Source organism: Erigeron canadensis, chromosome 7, assembly GCF_010389155.1.
Source record: "Erigeron canadensis isolate Cc75 chromosome 7, C_canadensis_v1, whole genome shotgun sequence".
Lineage (NCBI taxonomy): Eukaryota > Viridiplantae > Streptophyta > Magnoliopsida > Asterales > Asteraceae > Erigeron > Erigeron canadensis.
In genome coordinates, this window is record NC_057767.1 from 19,700 (window position 1) to 34,584 (window position 14,885).

Genomic DNA, 14,885 nt, shown 5'->3' on the forward strand with positions numbered 1-14,885 from the left:
GGTAGGGGTAAGACTGTCTACATCGTAACCTCCCCCATACACCGTCGAAGTATTGAGACCCAAAACCTGTGGAAGACGGCATTGACATTACTTGTTTTTCTTTTTTTTTTTTTGTTATTATTATTATTGGTGTGATGATGCATCTCATATTTTTTAAGGGGTTTAAAATGGAGAAAGAGAAAAGGTGAAAATAACAAAAAGAAAGAAAAAACTCTACGGAGTCGAAGACTTATTCCCAAAGAAATCATGTTTATTATAAAAACTAAGCATTCGTTATTCGTCTTGGTTGGCTACAAAATTAAATTAATAAAGATTTTGATTTTGATTTGAAGCAGCAGCAGCAGCAGCAGCAATGATTCAATCAAGTGAAATCTTAACACAATATTACAAACAAGTCATACACGATTGTGAGATGCGACTTCGAAAAAAGACTCAGAATCTATATCGCCTTAAAGCCCAGCGAAATCAATATAATTCCGCAGGTTTTTTCCTCCTCTTCTGTTAATATATTACTACACACATAATTCCCAAAGAAAGCTCGGCAAATTGTAAGTTTTTTTTTTTTTTTACAGCACCTAACAAGTAAGTATAATTTACAAAAAAAAAAAAGAAGAAGGTAAAGCCAAACAATTCTTTAGGGGTGAGTAATATCTGGCTTATCATATCGAGACCTAACAAAATCTGGAATTTGGATTATGGGTTTGGTTTTTAACCAAAACTGAATTTGGTAATTGGTTTTTTCAACCTGAAGGTTCATACTTTTTATTTACTACTGATAACGGGGTGTTTGGATTTGCTTGGCTTATCCGACAAAGCCGGTTTACGGGCTTATATATGTCTGACCTAGTGGCCTTATAGTTAATCCCATAAGTTCAAGTTAAGCTCATAGAACATTTAAAAAAGAAAAAAAAGAGTGAGCTTTGAGAATTTATCTCTTGTATTCTAGGTGTTTATATGAAAACTACTTTATGTTGGTCCGTATAATTTTTGTCAATGCTCTATACAGTAGTCAAAACGTTTTTATCAAGTTCAGGTGTTTAAGGAGTCACCAAGTTAGCAACTTTACTTGTTTAATGGCCTAATATAGGGCATAACGTGAATGAATGTTGTTATTCTGAGGCTCCATCAGTATGTTCTTGTGTGATACTTTACTTTACAAGATCGGTAACGATATCTGCTGCTTACATACAGTAAGGATGATTAAGGAACAGTTGCAGCTGCTTCAGGAATCCGGATCCTATGTTGGACAAGTTGTCAAGTTATTGGGAACATCAAAAGCTCTAGTCAAGGTTCGTGCGCGTGCCAATCACATTTTGACGAGTATAGTTTTGCTGTATACAATATCAATCTTGACTTTTTACTTGTGTTGATTCCCGGCCAGGTTCACCCAGAGGGTGAATATGTGGTGATATTGATGAAAGCATCAACATTACTAAGCTCATTCCTAGAACCAGGGTTGCACTTCGGAATAATAGCTATGTTCTTCATTTGGTTTTACCTAGCAAAGTAGATCCTCTGGTGAAACTTATGAAAGTCGAAAAGGTTCCTGATTCTACGTATGACATGATTGGTGGGCTTGATCAGCAAATTAAAGAGATTAAGGAGGTTCTTACTTGTGCCATTTTCTCTTCACATTCTGCTATTAAATACTAAGTTCATGGTGTGCGTTGATGACATTCTCTAAACAACTTTCAGGTTATTGAACTTCCAATCAAACATCCAGAGTTGTTTGAGAGTCTGGGTATTGCTCAACCAAAGGTGCGCTCTAATGTTCTCTAAATTCCTCATTATTATAACGACAGTTCCGTTTAGTATTGTACTTACTCTGATAACCCTCTTTTAGGGTGTTCTTTTGTATGGGCCACCAGGTACTGGGAAGACATTGTTGGCCAGAGCTGTGGCTCATCATACTGATTGTACCTTCATCAGGGTCTCTGGTGCTGAATTAGTAAATAAATATATTGGAGAAGGCTCAAGAATGGTTAGAGAAATTTTTGTGATGGCCAGGTTTGTAATCTCCACTTTTTAATGCCTCTACATGATTCCATGGCCCTGGTATACGCCATTTACTCGCATAACCTTGAGCCTTCCGCACATTTTAAGCTCTGCTCTACTTATTGTGAATATCACAAGCATCAAAACTAAAAATGACAATAAGGTTTATGCAGACTATGTATTATGGAAAGCAATAGAGGTGACATTTTTGACCCATTTTACCATTTTACTTAAAAAGGTTTGTGTTTATGTTATATTGAAGGGCAATTGATTGGGAAGTACTCTATCTTGTCGAAAATACCTTTATCGGGTCAAAACTAAAAAAATCTCTATTATGGGGTAAAAAACCAGCAAAAATACCTTTTAAGGCTCTATACCGGCTAATGAATGAGGTGGAACAGGTTATCCTTATGTGGAATCTACCTAGCAGCCATTTAACCCCTTCTTTATATTTTTTTTTATTTATCTAATTACTATTTTATATCATCATCATCATCATCATCATCCTCTTGACAAAATCACCCACCCCCTGAATACCTTCTGGAAACTAACAAACAGATTGTTCTAAGCAACCAAATATAGAAAGTAATATCTATTCATTAACTCCAAAACATATCAATTTATATCCACCCTGAAATATATGCCTTCTTTTTTTTTAAATCTTATTCACAAAGATATAATCCTACTTCATCTCCAATTTAGAAAACGTGTTTAGTTTTTAATTATTTATCAACAACGATGATGAAGTTGGGATTATGGTTTGTTGCCGGAAATGGTGGCTGAAACGGCCGAGAAAACACTCATCTGCAACATTCGTTAGTGTATAACATGAATAGAAACATCATCCAACTTTACTTCTGGTCTCCACCAAGCCGAGCATCTCTCTACGACCGTTTAAGGCCATCCCTTCAATACTTCTCTTTGACCGTTTCCGGACATCACCATCACGCCTCTCGCTCCTATCCTTTCAGTTGATTTGGTTCGTGTTCAGTGTGCCCTTCGCCCTCAGCTAGTTGCCTTCTCTTCCCCAGATCCGATTGGATTTAGGCAATACATATGCTCCTCCGTTGATGTCACCGGAGATACGAAGTAGGATAATAAGATGGTGGTGATGATGTTCATAGATATAGATGTATGTATATCTGATGGTGGTGACAGTGTTCGCTGGAGATACAGATTTACCTGCCGACCCACCTACTATCCAACCTTTAGAAAAGCTTGCAACTTTCTGCACATATGGATCTCAACAGATTTTTGATGGAAATTAGGTTTAGATGTTACTCTATGTTTAGTGTAAGGCTATATCAGATTTTTCGAATATGTGGACACTTTGTTATTTAGCAAGAGAAGATGAAAAGTTGTGGCTAGGAAGTTCCTTTAGTAATTCTTTGTTCACATTCAGTTTGTCATGTACCACATTAGTTGATTACCATTTTGTTTCGTAATTTCTGCGTTTTCAGGGTTTCAGAGTTGATATACTCTGAGATTTTCTTTTACAACTGCCCTTGCATATCTCTTAGAAAGTTCGCCTATTTTTCCTGTGCAGGGAACATGCCCCGTCAATTATTTTTATGGATGAAATTGACAGTATTGGATCGGCTCGAATGGAGTCAGGAAGCGGGAATGGCGACAGTGAGGTCCAAAGAACCATGCTGGAGCTTCTTAATCAGTTGGATGGATTCGAAGCATCAAACAAGATCAAGGTACCTATTAAACATCAAGTTGGAAAGTGTAATTGGATGAAGTTAGTGATTAATCAGCTCTATATTTAATTTAAAAAATTATGTTACTACGCATGTCTCTTCAATGTTTCCAGGTTTTGATGGTTACAAATCGTATTGATACTCTAGATCAGGCCCTTCTCAGGCCTGGAAGAATCGACAGGAAGATTGAGTTTCCAAATCCAAATGAAAAGGTAAATATTAGTAGTTATTGTCCTGCCTTTTTGTTACTTCTACTCGTTCCCCTTTAGTCAAACTTGCAACTTCATGTCCTTCATATCTGTTAAAGGTTGTAAAAGAGGCCAGTCAGAGCTCAAAACAGGTAGTAAGTACCTAACATGGGTCAAAAGGAGTTAATTTACCCAAAACACATGTTTTGCTAATTTTATAATTATTCACAGTAGTTTGATAAATATATCAAATAAATAATTTAACTTTTGAGAAAACCTTTAGGAGCTTGAATGCATTAAAACACATGACCTTCGAACTTTTTCCGTTTCATCCTTTCCTTGGGTACTTAACCCGTTTGACTTGTTAAACGTAATACATAACGTGTATTGGTTGAAATTTGCACGTGGGTATTTCTTTTCTAGTTTCTGTTAATTCCGGTTGAAATTTGCACACGAGTATCTCTTTTCTAGTTTCTGATTAGTTCCACCGAATGAGAGCACATCTCTCATATGCTTTGGTAGTTATCTGATGGTTCATTTTGTGGAGTGGTATAATTTCCAAAATATTATAAGGCGGACAGTTTAAAGTAATCATTTGATGGGCATTGATTAAATTCATAGAATCTAATCAACGGAGTTTTGTGTCAATTTGTGTAACCCTTTTTTAGTTGCTCTAATTAATGCATATATATTTACAGTCGAGGTTTGATATCTTGAAAGTTCATTCAAAAAGGATGAACTTAATGCGTGGTATCGATCTGAAGAAGATTGCTGAGAAAATGAATGGTGCTTCTGGTGCAGAACTTAAGGTTTGTTCTTGTCATGATACTCTGTACCCTTTTTGCATGAAGTGTCTTGGTTTTCACATGCAAGCTTAGGTCAATGGTATCGAAACCGCACAACCACCTTTCCTGTTTTGATCAGCCTATGGGTTCCAAAATCATGGGTTAGGTGACAGTTAATCTTGTCTGTTATTTTCGAATAACATGATTTTGGGCGACTTTTGGTTCATTTGACCTGTTATCATCTTAGCCTTCTTGACCAGAGATAAAATATTTGATCTGTTATCATTTTGACCCAGTAGAGATCAAATATTATCTGAATTGGGCTCACATGGGCAAAGTTGGCGCCCCATTTTCAGGGGCTCAAATTCTAAATTTTTTTAATATATATTATAGGGGGCAAGTCAAATAAGAACACGGTGTGAACACTTACAAACTTACTACACTGGATAACTAAAAGTTTTGACGCGTCTCTGATTTGTTACAATTTACAAATGATAATGGGAAAGTTGGGATTTTAATTGGTTTTACAGGCAGTTTGTACAGAGGCGGGGATGTTTGCATTGAGAGAAAGGAAAGTCCATGTGCTACAAGAAGATTTCGAGATGGCAGTGGGCAAGGTAATGAAAAAGGAAACAGAGAAAAACATGTCACTGCGCAAACTCTGGAAATAAATGTTCTCACCCTTATTTTAAAAGTGCATTTTGGCAAGGGATCGTGCGGACAAAACTTTTGGCCATTATGGAGTTATCTTGTTTCCTGGGAATGATTAATATTATATCTCAATCCCGGACAATAAATTTTTGGTTATTTTGATTTTATTTTACAACTTTTTTTTATTTATTATTATTTTGGCCACCAGTTGGCCCCCAATTTTTGTTTTCTTTACCCTCTGCCTCCTTCTACTAAAGCTAAAAGTACAAGTCAGACACCAAAGAATATAACGACTGTAGCATAGAATAGAATATATATACACATACAACATTACGCGTATACAACTAATCAGCCATCACCGAATAAATTAACGAGAACACCCATCGTCCGCTACCATTATCTCTCTCATTTCACTACAGTTGACAACTCCGGGTAACAATCGACCTAAGTAGTTAAAAATAATCAGTGGGATATTGGTAATTTTAATATGATGTAGTATCTATATATATATATATATATATATATATAAAGAATTAATGCTTAACATTTATAGAAATATAAAAAATCAAATTTTAAAGTATCAATATTTGATATATTAGTGATAATACTTGTGTTTAAGTTTGGACCAAAACAAAATATTTTTTTAAAAAAACCCTAAACCGAAATCCCACCGACCGAATTTCGGTGGGATTTTGGAATTTTGATTGAAAATTTCATTGACCAACCAAATTTTGGACTGGGATCCCACCTTACGACCCAAAACCGAAATCCCACTAGGATCCCACCGAAATTGATAACACAACGATCAACAAAAATTACCACTGGAAACATGCACCTGTGGTAACTAACATTGGCCTCTTTCTCTCTATTCCCGGCCGCTAGTGCCATCGAATCTAGAGAAATAATGCCTCTGCTTATGGATCTCACGTTAGGGACTTTCATGGACTGATCAGCCCCGCCTAATTACTTGAGATCTTTTTTTTGGACGTTATCGGTCATCTCGCTTTAATATCACCGGCCCAAGACTACCTAAAAATTGAACTTCAACCCTATTTCAAAACATGCATACATTATAAAAAATATTTTAAGATGCATAAAACATATATATATATATACATATACATACCCGGTTATATGTACATTTATATCTAAATCTATATTTAATAATGATGATTTAACTTGCACTTAAATGAGAAAAAAAATGCTTCCATTAAAAATTGTATGGGTGTTCTTAAAATTTCATGCTCTTTCATTAGAGATGTCATTCGTTATACTTTCGAAGAATTTTTAAATCCGATGGCGGAGCCCGTACAGCTAAGGCATTTGGCTATCATGCTATATGACTTGACCTGTTACCCCCATCATCTTACTGCCGCAACATACGGGTACTATCTCTCGTTATTATATAGTAGTAATTATGGAAGTAGATGATTAACATTTTGTATGCGTCTGGGAAACAAATGCATAATTGGGCTTCTGATGGTCACCGGGCCGCTACTTTTGGGCTAACTTAGGATCTTGGGCTATTATTGGATGAGCTTTTTTTACCGTTAGAGAAGACGTTATAGAAATAAGACTCCTTGAAAACTTAAACCGAGGGGAGGAAGATAATAAAAAGATTTGTCGCTACATTGCTAAACAAACACTTCCAAGAATATGAGAGATGCGATGTAAATCTTGATTAAACATTCTTTCATTAAAGTGGGTCTCAAGCCATTAGACAGAACACCAGGTGTCCTTAAGGAAGTAATGATAGTAAAATGGAGGTTTAGGTGTGACCATGGCTAACTTCTACTAATTACATATCTAGCATGGTTTAATTAGGCCCATATTGGTTGACCTGCCCACAAATCTTCTTCGATTCCAAGAAACTGTCACTTAAATTCTTTTCCACAACATCGAGTACTTTCACAAACTTTTCAGCCATCTCAAGCCGTTTATGTACAGCCACGAGCTCTGCACGTGTATCTTTCACATCCCTTTGAGCCACTTTCTTAACAATAATGGTTTTTGCTTTTGTGTCCATGGACCTTTTCATGACCTTTTTGTGAATGGCTTCCATGTGAGTCTTAAGCCACAACATGTTGATATTGACTGCCTCTAATTCCGACACTTGGTTCTCTATTTCTTTCATCCGAGATATGATTGTTGTAACATCGGCAGTTTGGATTTGCCCAACAATGTTACAAACAACCTCAAGTAGAGATGCCCTCACATAAGTTGTTTCGAATGTACAGTTAGCCGCAATGTCACCATGTTTCAGAAGAAGAGCTTCAAGTATCGGTGCAAGAATCTGCTTCACATTGTATCCTTGGACACATATTACACCACATTGAGAAGATGAATCCTTTTGAGGGACTACCTGTTTCATCTGTACAAAATGGATATAGATTTGAGCCGACAAAATGAGCAAGTTGAGTTGGGTAAAGGGTCAAGTGGGTTGGGTCCTTTGAATTCTGTAAAAATTAAAAAATTGATTCTAGAGTTTGGTGTGTTAGTAGTACCTAAAATACGTTGTGACTTTGTGGGCTAAAAAAAATTAAGATATATATTGTTACATTTTATTTAGTTATTTACAGAATCAAGAAAAAGAAACTTGACTCCCGTATTGACTTGCATATTCTTGAGCACTTTTTTAAAAAGAATGGGTATTCATACCAATATTTTTTAATATAGACACCATTATTTTAATAAAAATCTTAATAATTAGGTAATCATGATGTTTTTTTTTTTTTTTTTAATTGTATTTTTCCTTTTACTTTTGCTATAAAAAATTATAATAATCATGATATACTAATCATGATGTCTTGTTGCTTTTTTATTTTTAGTTTACTTTTTTTCATTTGATTTTTGATATAATAATCATGTTGTCTTATTACTTTTTTCTTTATATATATATATGGGAACTCATATATATATATATATATGTATTTATTCTATTTCATTATTTTTATTTATAATATCATACATTTTACTTTTTATTGCAATTGAAAGACTAAAAATATAATAAATCATTAACATGCACCTTATATAATTATACATAATATTAGAAGATATAAATAATACTCATAGATAATAAAATATTTTAATAATTTTCTTAATCAATATTAATACAAGTTCTCACACCTACTGAATTACGTCTAGGGAATTTAATCTGGTTGTACATATTTTGTCTATCCAAAAAAGGATTTTCCCATGCCCGATCAAATGCGTGACTAGACCATTGTGGATGCGTAGGAGGTACCGGAAAATCTCCTTGTAACAGCAGTCTCACGAAATGATTACGATTGACTCGTCCAATTACACAAATATCATGTGGTTGTGAACTTGGTGGGCTAGTAAAAAGCAGAAAGCACGTTGTCTCCCCATCTTTGCTCAAAAAAACCACCACCACATTATACCTTGAAGCAATGAGTAACCCAATCTCTGGCATAGTCATCCAATATGGTGGATCTGCAAATCCTTCTTCAAAGTGACTCAGCATGTACTGAAGTGATTGTACGCCTTCTTTGTTAAACATTGCAGTGTATCTTGCATTATGCACAAATAACTCATCCAATAAATCCATACGAATTTGACGCCAATCATCTTGATGACGACCAATGCAAACAACCGTCGCTCTAAATCCACAGTTTCCATCTCCTTGTACATTCTGAACCTGTGTGATATACGGAAGAAAATCTTCATCGTTCATACTTGGATCTGGATTTTGGGTTTCGGGTGTATACATATATGGATCTGGATTATGGTACATATATGGATTTGGATTGTGGGTTTCGGTTGTATACACATATGGATCCGGATAGTATGCATTCTGGTGTTGACTTTGGCTCATAAAAGGATCTTGAAAGAATGGTTGGCTTGAATGAAAGACTTCCGGAATATCATCCATTAAATTTGAACCACTCATGGGTGGGCCTTCGTCAAATTCGAAACAGCTGTCAGCTGGGACCTCATTTAGGTCAAATTCGAAACATCTATCAGTTGGGACCTCATTTAGGTCAAATTCGAAACAGCTATGTCTGGACGGCTCATTACCCGAATTGACATAATCGGGAATGGTTGAACAACTATATCTTGTTGAGGAAAACTCGACACGTTTTTTTTGTTGCGATTTCTTTGGTCGTCCACGGGTAATTTTTTGAACTCGCGGTTCCCGAATGTCGGTTGTACTTGGACTGAATATATTCTTCAACTTTTTTAACCAGCTCTTTCTTCCATCTTTGGACTGCTTGTTGTAGTTTTCTTTAAAATGTTCTAGTACACTCCCACAACTAACATCATCATCTTCCACAGATGTTGCCAGTGAAAAATCTAACTTTCTCCAAAAGATGTCAATCGAATCCAATGAAATACATTGACCTACATTAAAAAATAAGTAAGTATTGTATATACAACTTTTAAAGAAATGTTATAAAAATAAATCTATCGTATTATACTTACCTGAATTTATATACTTCGAAAGTTCACAAGAACATGGTAACCCACAACTGTTGCGAAGTCGGCAATCACAATCTGAAGGGTCTACTTGATGATAATTCGTAAGAATTATATTGAGAGCCTCATTGGAAACAAAACCATGTAACATTTTGAAACATCGTAGATTGTGCTTTTGATAACGGATAATTCTGCTTTTTTCGAAGCTTGCTTTGATCGCCGTATGTTGAGACTGAACCAGACGATTAATACAGCCCACAAGTTCATGCAAAGTGCATCTTCTAGATTTCAAATATTTCTTTAGGACCGCATGTTGACTTTCTACTCTATTGGTGTTGTTGTTTCCAAAATTGAGATGTCGATCAATCCACACAAACACAAACATTTCTTTGTATTTTTCCAACCAAGTTTCATTCAAATACTTAAGAACACCTAAATGGTAACGTAAAGTTGTATGAGAAATATAAAAAGAAAAAAAAAATACGTTGGGAGATTAAAAAAAAAATGTTAAAGGCGAATATAGAAAACATACGTGGATATTTTGTCAAAAATGACTGAAGTTGATTGTAATTTTCCGTGTAAGAATCCATGGTTGTAGACTTCTCTAGTTTACTCCATAATTCATTAAAGTTGCTCCAATCACGTGTTGACTTGATAGTTTGCCTACAGTGGTTGAAAATATTCCGACTGATGTGAATTCTACAAAGTAATTGAGCTGCATCTGGGAAAATCTCTTTGCATGCATTTACTAGAGCCAACTCTCTGTCAGTAACTATAACACGTGGGTGCATGCAACAGTCTAAAGTCAACTTAAGACAATTTAAGACCCATGTATAGTTAGCTGTCCTTTCATTTTGTATAAATGCAAAAGCTATCGAAAATGTCTTGTTGGTCGATGTTACACCAACATCTCCACAAAAGGCAAATTGTAATAGTTGGTCTTGTACGTGGCATCGATAATCAACACATGTGGAAATGCACGCCAAATACTGAATGATGTTTGATGCACAAAGAATAAATTTTCTAGCTCGTTCGAAGCAGTTGTAGAAAATTCGTAAATATAATTATTAGAATGCAAAAGAGCCATGAGAACTTGCATTGTACGTTTGAATGTTTATAATAAAATGACAAGATTTCTAAAAATAAAAATAAAAAAATAATAAAAAAAAATAGCCATGAGAACCTGCATTGGAGAATTGCCTACTTGCTCGGCCATGCGAAGTTTAGTGCGTGCGTTGTAGATCGTACTAATTGTAGACACATTACTTAGATTCCTCTCCCTAACGATTGATAAAATTTCACGTGGGGACATATTCATCGCTGTCAATTCTTCAACCAAACTAAACTCATCTTGAGTTAACCGCTGTGCATATGGATGACCCTCCATACTTTGTAAAGGGCGATGATTACGTTCATCACATATGACTGCTAACGTCCAATAATTATATTCATCTGAATATTTCGCTTCTAATTCGAATGGACAGTCAGTTTTTCTTGTACGGGGAGCTCTAATTGAACCCTTCTGTTTATATTTGCTGCCATGATCACACATCAGTACAACTTAATACACGAAACCACTAAGATAACTGTTCGATCTTTTGGTGACAATGACAACACCAACAGAGTATGCCACGTCCTTTACCCAATTCATCAATTCTTCCCGGGAGCTAAACACCTAAAATAAATTATATCGTGTTAGTTTTTATCAAAAAAATTATGAATTTAAGACATATAAATATAAGTATTACAAGTTTACTTAATAATCATAACAAAATATAAATATAAAGATAACAAATAAATTTAATAAAAAATACTCAATAATTATGTATATACCCCGTTGGTGAAAAATTCTGGTGTAGTCATAAAAAATTTATTGTCTTCCATTGGATGATTTTCCGAGAATTCTGACATAAAAATCATATCAAAACTTTAAAATATGTTGTTAATAAAGACAAGCTAAAAAATTTTAAAAACATATCCTGTTGTAACTATTTTATTTATAAAAATAACAAAAATGTTGATTGATTAAAAAAAATTAATATAAATTTAATATTATTATTTTAAATCAATTTAAAAACTTTTAAATACTAATAATCAGTTTTATAAAGATATTTATGTTTTATAACTCTTCAAAAGTTCAAATACTATCAAAACCTTTTACATATATAAAACCTATATCCCTTAAAAAAAAAAAAAAACACATTCATTCCCAAAAAAAAGTCACGGCCTCCCCTTTCTCTCCCCCTCTCTTCCTCTCTCCCCCCCAAAAATCCTCCGCCCCTTTCTCTCCCCCTCTCTCCCCCCAAAAAACCTTCGGCCACTTTATCTCCTTCATCCGCCGCCACCCTCTCTCTCCCCAACAGAAAATCTCTTTCCCTCCTCCAATCGCCGCCGCCCCTCTTCTTTCCCTTCTCAGATCCGGCGGTTTATGATGGTTTTTGTTTAGATTCTTTTTTTAGATCCGAAAATGGTGGCCGGAAGTGGCGGTTATGGCAGGGTTGTCTGGGTTCGTGTTTGGGTTCGTGGTTGGATATGCCGGCGGTTGATGTATTCTTTTTTTAGATCCAAAAATGGTGGCCGGAAGTGGAGGTTATGGCAGGGTTGGCTGGGTTCGTGGTTGGATATGGCGGCTGTTGATTTCTTCGTTTAGATGGTGGTGGTTGGTGGTGGTCGTGGCTGAAAGGCGGCGGTTCTTAATGGGTGTTGGGTGGTCATGGGCGGAGTTGGGTGGTTGTGGCCGGAGTTGGGTGAAAGTGCTGGCGGCTGGAGGTTGTCACATGGGGGTGGCCGGAGGTGGTCACATGGGTGCTTGCCGGAATTTTCGCCGAAAGATTTATGTTCGTATATGTGTTGTTGTGTAAGTGTATGTACATAATCTAATGTGTACAAAGTAAATCTGGAAAGAAATTAACCTTCTTTTTGCTAATTTGTTATAAATCTCATTATGATAGTTTTAATTTCATTATGATGGTTTTAATTCACTATTTATACTGTATTATATTTGTTAGTTGATTCATTTACTTAATTTTTATTTGCTAACTGTAATTTATTGTTTCAAAATTACAATAAATTAACTCTCTTTTTAAACAAATTATGTTTTCAAAATTTTGACTAGTTTTGAAGTTACATTGTATCTCTCCAACTGTATTTTTATTTTTTCAAAATTATTTTTTTATTTAAATAAACAGATTATAAAGAAATTAATAAGGTGATAAAAAATGATAAAAATTAATGTTAAGAAAAAGCATAAAAAATGATAAAAATTAATGTTAAGAAAAAGCTTAGACAAAAAGCTGACAAAAAATTATTAAAGCATTTGACTTAAAAGATGATAAATATGTCAGTTTTTTTAAATATATATAAAAAAAGAAAATTGGTAGTTATAACAATACTCTTTTTAGCCCACTTGGACATGTTTCACCCAACCAAATATAAAATATTATCAAAACATTCCAACATGATCCAGTTTTGTCCATTTGGGCCAACATTGCCCTTTTAATATATATATATATATATATATATATAGGGTTTGAAAAAGTACAAAAGTATAAGGTATTTCTTCCTTCTTCTTCTTTGTTCCTTCCATCTCCGACCACCACCACCACCATGATCAACACCGACCACCACCATAATTTTCCGGCGAAGGCGACCATCTCCGGCGAGAGTTACACATGTGTAACTAACTTACACATGTGTAAGTACAACTTTTTTTTTAGCATTTTAGGGTTTAAAAATTCTATGTTTTTTCCTCCGCGAGATAACCACCACCAGCCACCATCATCTCCGACCACCCTAACCACGGCGCCGACGCCGGCATCAAGGGCTTCGGTCGTACCGTAGCAAACCGTCACCATCTCTTGGATCGCCTCCCATCAAATCCATACGATTCCCATATGCGTCCCGTGACGGTTAACTTAGAACGGATGAGGGCCTCTGGCCCGTACCGTATCCACCCGAAAACGAACCTGATTCTCGCCGGAAAGTTATCTTACACATGTGTAAGTTAGTTACACATGTGTAAGTCTCGCCGGAGATGGTCTCCGTCGCCGGGGGATCATGGTAGTGGTCGGAGATGATCATGGTGGTGGTGGTGGTCGGAGATGGAAGGAAAAGAGTCCATTGATTTTCGTAATTTACACACCACCATCATCTACTACGATATATAAGACTTTTTTGTAAAAACACTAAGACTTTCCGGCGACGGGCCCACTGGAAAATCATGTGTAAGTTACGAAAATCACCCCACTCGAAAACCCGAAAACCCACAAACACCCGAAAATCCGGCATCTGATACAACCCAAACACCCCACTCGAAAACCCACAACGACCACTCTAATCCCTATGATAATCACAAGTCGTCAACTTTGCCGGCGCTTCCATAAAATAATCCTTCTTTACCAATTCCCATTTCCCTTTATCCAACCACGACCCTTTATCGATACCTCCCTCACCCTCCAAACTCTTCTGTTTTCTCACATTCCCGTCCCCAACAGCAACGTCGTCAACCTCCATATCCCGTCCCGGAGTCCCTGGCGACTCCGGCTCACCCCCTTTTAATTAGTGTAGGCCCAGAAATCAGGTCACTTAGAGTTTGGGCTTGGTTTGGGGTTTTGAGAAAAAAAAAAAAAAAAACACAAAAACTCAAATATTATGAAAGTATGAAACCGAATAGGAGTACCAAAAAGTTCTCTAGATAGTTGGACTGGAATTGACGTATACTTAATACGAGTACCAATTAGAGGTCGTTTAAATGATCGATTCCTAGAGTATTGAATGAGACTCTTAATATTTTTCGACCGGACTAGTTGGATCTAAAATCAAAATATATATATATATATACGTTTAGCATAGTAAAATCTAAAAAATTTTAATTTGAACACAATATAGCTTTGAAATGCTAATTTCTAGCATCAATCATTCAAAAATAAACAAATTCTAACAAAATAATTATTAGCTAAACAAGTTTTAACTCCAAATCAAATATTAAACGCATTCAAATACTATCCATATTAAAGCATCCACAATGACAAATTTTACAAAACTTATTTTAGGAGTTTGGAGATAAATATTGTAATTATATCAGCAAGTGTATTTGTGATACCTCAATAAGGAAATGAAGTCCCTTG

The 14,885-nt window shown here is 35.5% G+C and overlaps 1 pseudogene; it reads left to right on the forward strand.

Moving 5' to 3' along the window:
* Positions 1–209: 209 nt before the first annotated feature.
* LOC122609549 lies at positions 210–5,497 on the forward strand (annotated as a pseudogene).
* The last annotated feature ends 9,388 nt before the right edge of the window (positions 5,498–14,885 follow it).